Below are 8,989 nucleotides of genomic sequence, written 5' to 3' on the forward strand. Positions count from 1 at the left end.
ATTTTGATTAATTTCTTGTATCTTGATTTTTTATATTGCTTAATTACATTTTCTATAATTTTATCTTTAATTTACTTGTTTAGTGTAAATTGATTAATTTTTGAATGATTTTTGTTTTAAACATTCAATCTAGATTTATTAATTTTCGAGTAATTAAATTTTTCTTTAATTTATCATTTTCAATGAAATAATACTGTAAAATCTTTGCAATTTCAGTAAATAATCTAATTAACTATTTTCTTATTATACGGTTTTTCTATTTTAATTTAATTACTTTTGGTTTACTAATTTTCATTATATTTCTTTGCAAATGAATAATTAAAAAAAACTTGCATTCAAATAATTTCTTAAATTCTCTACAAATGTATCCTTAATATACTTGTTTATTATCAAGCTTTATTAATTTTCGAATAATTAATTAAAATTTTATAATTATATTTTCATTAATTTTCGAATTTTTAACGAATGCTTGAAGATATTTGTGTGTTCTAACAATATAATTAATTTATTTGTTTAATTTTAGCTAAGAAATATATTCGAGCGGTGCCATACATCTCCGCCTATATCCTGGAGCAAGAAGTGCCTTAAGAATTGTTGAGACCTGGTGATGCCCTGATTCAACCTGTTGAAGTCGTCCACAAACCCAGATGTTAGATGGAAAATGAAAATACCTAAGTAGGTGATTTTGATTAATTTCGTGTATCTTGATTTTTTTATTGCTTAATTAGTTTTTCTATAATTTTATCTTTAATATACTTGTTTATTAAATAACCTAAATTTATTATTTTTCGAATTATTTTAGTTTTCAACATGCTATACATCGGCGTCCCCCTCGTATATCCTGGAGCAAGAAGAGCCCTAACAATTGCTGATACCTAGTGACGCCCTGATTCCACCTGTTGAAGCAAGCCCAGATGTTAGATGGAAAATGAAAATACCTAAGTAAGTGATTTCGATTAATTTCGTGTATCTTTATTTTTTTATAGCTTAATTACATTTTCTATAATTTTATCTTTGATATACTTGTTTATTAAATAACCTACATTTATTAATTTTCGAGTAATTAGTTTTTTCTATAATTTATCATTTTCAATGAAATTATTTACTATAAAATCTTTGCAATTTCCGTAAAATAATCTAATTAACTATTTTCTTATTATATAGCTTTCCTTTTAAATTTATGTTTTCTATTTTAATGCAATTACTTTTAGTTTACTAATTTTCATTATATTTCTTTGCAAATGAAGAATAAAAAAAAACTTATATTCAAATAATTTATTTAATTCTCTACAAATGTATCCTTAATATACTTGTTTATTATCAAGCTTTATAAATTTTCGAGTAATTAATTAAAATTATATAATTAAATTTTCATTAATTTTCGAGTTTTTAACGAATGCTTGAAGATATTTTTGTATTCTAACAATATAATTAATTTATTTGTTTAATTTTATCTAGGAAATATATTCGAGCAGTGCCATACTTCTCCTCGTATATCCTGGAGCAAGAAGTGCCCTAAGTATTGCAGAGTCCTAGTGATACCCTGATTCAACCTGTCGTAGTCGTCCACAAGCCCAGATGTTAGATGGAAAATGATAATACCCAAGTAAGTGATTTTGATTAATTTCGTGTATCTTTATTATTCTCTTATTGCTTAATTACATTTTCTATAATTTTACTTTTAATATACTTGTTTATTAAATATCCTAAATTCATTAATTTTCGAATTATTTCTGTTTTCAACATTCGATCTAGATTTATTAATTTTCGAGTAATTAAAGTTTTGTTTAATTTATCATTTTCAATGAAATAATTTACTTTAAAATCTTTGGAATTTCAGTAAAATAATCTAATTAACTATTTTTTTATTATACGGATTTTCTATTTTAATGTAATTACTTTTAGTTTGCCAATTTTCATTATATTTCTTTGCAAATGAAGAATTAAAAAAAAAACTGCTCATCAAATTCAATGAAATTTTAAATACAAAGGGAAATTCAAGTTTTTTCATTATATTTTCAGTTCAATTTTCTGTATTCTAATATTATTTTCGATAGATTATTTTCATTTCCTTCACAAATATTGCTATTTTAATATACTTCAATCTTATTTGTTTCTTTTCTATAAGATTTCACTTTTGATTCACAAATTTTATTTAAAATTCTTCATTTTAATGGAAATGTTATGCTGGCTCACGTTTATTTTATGTAAACATTGATTTTTCAATTATTTTCTATAGATTTTTCTTCAATATTTGTGTTCATGAATTTTCGATATATTAAAGTAAACATTGATTTCTCAATATTTTATACATATTTTTCTTTTTCTTTAATATTTGTGTCAATTATTTCATACAACTGCTTTAATTTCAGTAAATACTGATTTTTCAATTTATGTAGATTTTCATTCAATATTTGTATTTATTATTTAATGTAACTTCATTAATTTTTGTAATGCTTATTATCTTTTTTCTTATTAATTGTTTTAATATATAACTTTTTTTATTTAGCATCGTTATGTACCGATGGGGCTCGCGTTTCCCCGAAATTTTAATTTTTCTCGCGGCAGGTGTCGTTAAGGAAGTCTTAGTCCATTGCTAAATCATTGTATCCACCTATTTGTATAGTACCAAATTGTTGCTACGTACAGGGCTCGTCTTGTTGCGGCAAGGGATCTCTTGTCTTCCGTGACAATAGCTTGATGCTATGGTTAAATAGGAGGAATGATTTTACAGTTGAGGGCCGAATCTTTCCCTTACATTCTGCTTTACAGTGTTTGTGCGTTTTTTGGAAAACAAGCTTAAGGCTTTTGCTCTTGTTCTTCCACCGGTAGTGCCGTTTAATATCAGTAAATTCAATTTATTATCAGCTTATAGTTAGTAATTAGAATCACGTGTCGGGAGTGTTAAATTTCCGGAAGTTTTGTGCGTTTTTTTGATATATTATCGTGAGTGCCAACCAACGACGAGGGCTGAGATGGAGATGTGCAGAGATGCAGATGGTGATGAAGACATCGAAGTAGTAAGTGATTTTATCTAACACACCCGATTCATAAAAGTCCTTCCTCAACCCATAAGTAAATTCATTTCTTTTCAACTTTGCAAAATTTTAATTATTACTGAGCCTACTCAAAATTATTTATTTATATCTTTATTAAATCTATTTAAATTACATTTTTATATTCCCTTGCATTCTAATTCATCATTATTACATGGCTGTTAAATATTTCTTTACGAATGAAGATTTTCTGAAGACTGCATTTTAAGTAATTATATATTGTTTCATTATTTTCTTAATATAATGTTGTATCTGGTGTCTTCAATTCATTACCAATTTCAGTATTTTAATAGAAACAACTTCAGTGTTTTCTTTCACTCAATATTCTAAATGTAATATACTTTACTCTTTTTTATTAGTTTACCTTTAATTTGCAATTTTAATTGAAATTCTTCATTTTATCTGAAGTATTTTGCAGCTTCGCAATTATTAGCATGAGTAATTACACTGATTTCTCATATATTTTCTATTGATATTACATTTTCTTCAATATTTATGTCAATTATTTTATACAACTTCTTTATTTTTCAATTTGTAAGGATTTCCTTATTTATTTTTATTCATTGCTAAATGTAACTTCATTGATTTTCTAGTAATTACACTGATTTTTCAATTTCCTATAGATTTTACCACAAAATATGTGTTCATTACTTTTCGTTTAATTAAGTGAATTTAGTAAACACTGATTTTTCAAATTATGTAGATTTTACATCAATATTAGTCTTCATTGTTTAATCAAATTTCATTAATTTTCAAGTTTTTACTAGCTGAAAGTAAATATTGTTATTATTTTCTATAGATTTTTCTTCTAAATTTGTGTTGATTTTTGTTGAAGTTAATAAATGCTGATTTTTCAATTTACATAGATTTTTCATCAATATTAGTCTTCATTGTTTAAGCAAACTTCATTAATTTTCAAGTAATTACTATCTATAGGTAAACATTGATTTCTCAATTTTTTTTATAGATTTTTCTTCTAAATTTGTATTAATTAATTTTCGTTTAATTAAGTGAAGTTAGTGAATTCTGATTTTTCAATTTATATAGATTTTTCATCAATAATAGTCTTCATGATTTCTCAATTATTTTCTTCTAAATTTGTATTCACTAATTTTCGTTTAAGTGAAGTTAGTAAGCACTGATTTTTCAATTTATGTAAATTTTTCATCAATATTAGTCTTCTTTGTTTAATCAAACTTCATTAATTTTCGGATAATTACTAGTTATAAGGAAACACTGATTTCTCAATTATTTTCTATAGATTTTTCTTCTAACTTTGTATTAATTAATTTTCATTTAATTATGTGAAGTTAGTGAACTCTGATTTTTCAATTTATATAGATTTCTGAATTATTTTCTACAGATTTTTCTTCAAAATTTGCGTTCATTAATTTTTGTTTAATTAAGTGAAGTTAATAAACGCTGATTTTTTAATTTATGTAGATTTTTCATCAATATTAGTCTTCATTGTTTTATCAAACTTCATTAACTGTCGAGTAATTACTAACTACAAGTAAACACTGATTTCTGAATTATTTTCTATGGATTTTTCTTTAATTAAGTTTAATTAAGTGAAGTTAGTAAACACTGATTTTTCAATTTATGTAGATATTTCATCAATATTAGTCTTCTTTGTTTAATCAAATTTCATTAATTTTAAAGTAATTACTAGCTATAAGTGAACACTGATTTCTGAATTATTTTCTATAGATTTTTCTTCAAAATTTGCGTTCATTAATATTTCTTTAATTAAGTGAAGTTAGTAAACAGTGATTTTTCAATTTATGTAGATTTTTCATCAATATTAGTTTTCTTTGTTTAATCAAACTTCATTAATTTTCAAGTAAATACTGATTTTTCAATTTATATAGATTTTACATCAATATTTGTCTTCATTGTTTAATCAAACTTCATTAATTTTCAAGTAATTACTAGCTACAAGTAAATACTGATTTCTCAATTATTTTCTTCTAAATTTGTATTTATTAATATTCGTTTAATTAAGTTATGTTAGTAAATACTGATTTTTCAATTTATATAGATTTTTCATCATTATTAGTCTTCTTTGTTTAATCAAACTTCATTAATTTTCGAGTAATTACTAGCTAAAGTGAACACTGATTTCTGAATTATTTTCTACAGATTTTTCTTCAAAATTTGCGTTCATTAATTTTTGTTTAATTAAGTGAAGTTAATAAACGCTGATTTTTTAATTTATTAGATTTTTCATCAATATTAGCCTTCTTTGTTTAATCAAACTTCATTAATTTTCGGATAATTACTAGCTATAAGTAAACACTGATTTCTCAATTATTTTCTATAAATTTTTCTTTATAATTTGTATACATTAATTTTCGTTTAATTAAGTGAAGTTAGTAAACACTAATTTTTCAATTTATGTAGATTTTTCATCAATATTAGTCTTCTTTGTTTAATCAAATTTCATTAATTTTCAAGTAATTACTAGCTATAAGTGAACACTGATTTCTGAATTATTTTCTACAGATTTTTCTTCAAAATTTGCGTTCATTAATTTATGTTTAATTAAGTGAAGTTAATAAACGCTGATTTTTTTATTTATGTAGATTTTTCATCAATATTAGTCTTTATTGTTTTATCAAATTTCATTATTTTTTAAGTAATTACTAGCTGTAAGTAAACAATGATTTCTGAATTATTTTCTATAGATTTTTCTTCTCAATTAGTATTCATTAAATTTTGTTTAATTAATTGAAATTAGTAAACACTGATTTTTTAATTTATGTAGATTTTTCATCAATATTAGTATTCATTGTTTAATAAAATTTCATTAATTTTCAAGTAATTACTAGCTATAAGTAAATACTGTTTTTTCAATTATTTTCTATAGAATTTTCTTCAAAATTTGCAATCATTAATTTTTGTTTAATTAAGTGAAGTTAGTAATCACTGATTTATCAATTTATATACATTTTTTTTATCAATATTAGTCTTCTTTGTTTAGTCAAACTTCATTAATTTTCGAGTAATTACTAGCTGTGCACAAAAAATGATTTCTGTATTATTTCCTATAGATTTTTCTTCAAAATTTGCGTTCATTAATATTTGTTGAAGTGAAGTTAGCAAACACTAATTTTTCAATTTATGTAGATTTTTCATCAATATTAGTCTTATTTGTTTAATCAAACTTCATTAATTTTCGAGTATTTACTAGTTATAAGTAAACACTGATTTCTGAATTATTTTCTACTGATTTTTCTTCAAAATTTGCGTTCATTAGTTTTTGTTTAAGTAAGTGAAGTTAGTAAACAGTGATTTTTCAATTTATGTAGATTTTTCATCAATATTAGTTTTCTTTGTTTAATCAAACTTCATTAATTTTCAAGTAATTACTAGCTATAAGTGAACACTGATTTCTGAATTATTTTCTATAGATTTTCTTCAAAATTTGCGTTCATTAATATTTCTTTAATTAAGTGAAGTTAACAATGATTTTTCAATTTATGTAGATTTCTTATCAATATTAGTTTTCTTTGTTATTCAAACTTCATTAATTTTCGAGTAATTAAGTTAGTAAATACTGATTTTTCAATTTATATAGATCTGCTAGTCGCCCTTTATTTGTTGCTAGGACAAAAATCTTATCTTAATTCGTTAAATATGGATGTAAGGTATAAATACCAGGTCATTCTATGCGTTAATCACTTTCGTAATGTGAAACACATAGCCTCTGGAATGGCAAGACCGTCTGTGCTAAAACCTTCTCGAGGTGCATCCGTTAGGGTGGTTGTCTTATCGTGTCGTATACGATCAACCATGCACAGAACACAGCGGATCTAGGGGCTCGCGTTTCCCCGAAATTTTCATTTTTCTCGCGGCAGGTGTCGTTAAGAGGAAGTCTTAGTCCATTACTAAATAATTGTATCCTCCTGTTTGTATAGTACCAAATTGTTGCTTAGTATAGGGCTCGTCTTGTTGAGGCAAGGGATCTCTTGTCTTCCGTAACAATAGCTTGATGCTATAGTTAAATAGGAGGAATGATTTTATAGTTGATTGACGAATATTTCCCTTACATTCTGCTTTACAGTGTTTGTGCGTTTTTTTTTGGAAAACAAGCTTAAGGCTTTTGCTCTTGTTCTTCCACCGGTAGTGCCGTTTAAAATTAGTAAATTCAATTTATTATGAGCTTATAGTTACTAATTAGAATCACGCGTCGGAAGTGTTAAATTTCCGGAAATTTTGTGCGTATTTTTGATATATTATCGTGAGTGCCAACCAAACGAGGCTGAGATGGAGATGTGCAGAGATGCAGATGGTGATGAAGACATCGAAGTAGTAAGTGATTTTACTACCACACCCGATTCACAAAAGCCCTCCCTCAACATACAAATAAATTAATTTCTTTTCAAATTTTCAAAATTTTAATTAATTATTTCTTATCATATTAAAAATCATTTTTTTTCTATAATAATTAATTTCACATTTTTATTATTCATAATTTTCAATTATTCATCAATTTACTTCTCTTTTATATATATTCTACTAATTGCATATTTAATTGATATTCCCTTGCATTCTAATTTATTTTAGAATATATCATTTTTACATGGCTGTTAAATATTTCTATGCGAATGAAGGATTTCCGAAGATTTGTAATCATTATATAAATATGAAGTTGTTTCATTATTATTTTTTTTTAATATAATGTTGAACCTGCTGCCATCAGTTCATTACCTATTTCAATATTTTATTAGAAACAACTTCAGTGTATTTCTTTCACACAATATTGTAAACTTTACTCTCCTTTATAAGAGTATACATTTAATTAAAATTTTTCATTTTAATTGAAATGTTTTGCAGCCTCGCGATTATTAGCATGAGTAGTTAGTGGCAAATCTAACGTATTTGTCGGCTTTGTATGTTCTGCTTTCAGGGGTGGATCTAACGTATCCATCGTGCCCGAAAATCACTCGAAAGTTGCAAATAGGAACTTGGCAAATTTCTAATTGCAATTCTAGCTTTTTGTGAAGAAACCTCCCCTAAAACCCAATAAAAAGCATTTATAATGCTTTAATATCAAAAAGTTTTTGACGTAAATTAATTATTTACTGTTCTCACCTTTTTGTTATTTTATCTTCGCCGGACAGAAGATTAACGTAGAATGTCCCATAATCTAAGCTAGGTTTAAATTTGTTGACCGTTCGTGGAGTTATTAGTTGACTCCCGGTTTGATTTCCACTGCGACATAATCGTGGTGGATTTGCTTTCGATTTCGAGTGATTCTCCATTACAATCGCCGGGTGTATAATTTTAATGTTAATCAATATGTATTTCTTTCAGCAAATAACAGTGGCCGTCATGCGGATCTTGCATTCAGACCAAGCTTTTGCTGTGGGTTTGGAATGAGTGTAAGTAATCTTATTGGCGGCCAAAACAATAGATATACACAATAACACACAGCAAAAAACTATGAACTAATTATTTTTTATTTTATAATTTCTGATTTTTCCATGAAATAAATTATTACCTTGTCCTCTTTTTATCTCTAGAAATTTAATTACTTTGTTATGTTTTTCAGGAAAAAATAATTTATTTTGTTTAATCTTTTATTAACTTATTTTTATATTTTCAGGTAATTACTTATTAATGAATTGTTTTAGTTTCCCCTTTCATGCCAATGACTCGTTACCAGCACGAGTCTCAAGAAGGATGGAGGCTAAAAGGAGACAACATTATTCAATTTCTCCAATTGAAATTTTAATTTTCTTAAATATATTGCAATTAATTTTTCTTAATTACTAATATTACATTTTCAGGACCAACTGGATTAAAGCCCTTTGGCTAGGGTAGAAGAATATAGCAAAGTAACTCCTGCTTGTCGTAGAAGGCGACTAAAAGGGACATCATCAATTCTCTTATTAATTTCTCAATTTTATTGAGACTAATTCCTCATA

This window comes from Nicrophorus vespilloides, unplaced genomic scaffold (genome assembly GCF_001412225.1).
Source record: "Nicrophorus vespilloides isolate i.1.1-1 unplaced genomic scaffold, Nicve_v1.0, whole genome shotgun sequence".
In the NCBI taxonomy this organism is placed as follows: domain Eukaryota; kingdom Metazoa; phylum Arthropoda; class Insecta; order Coleoptera; family Silphidae; genus Nicrophorus; species Nicrophorus vespilloides.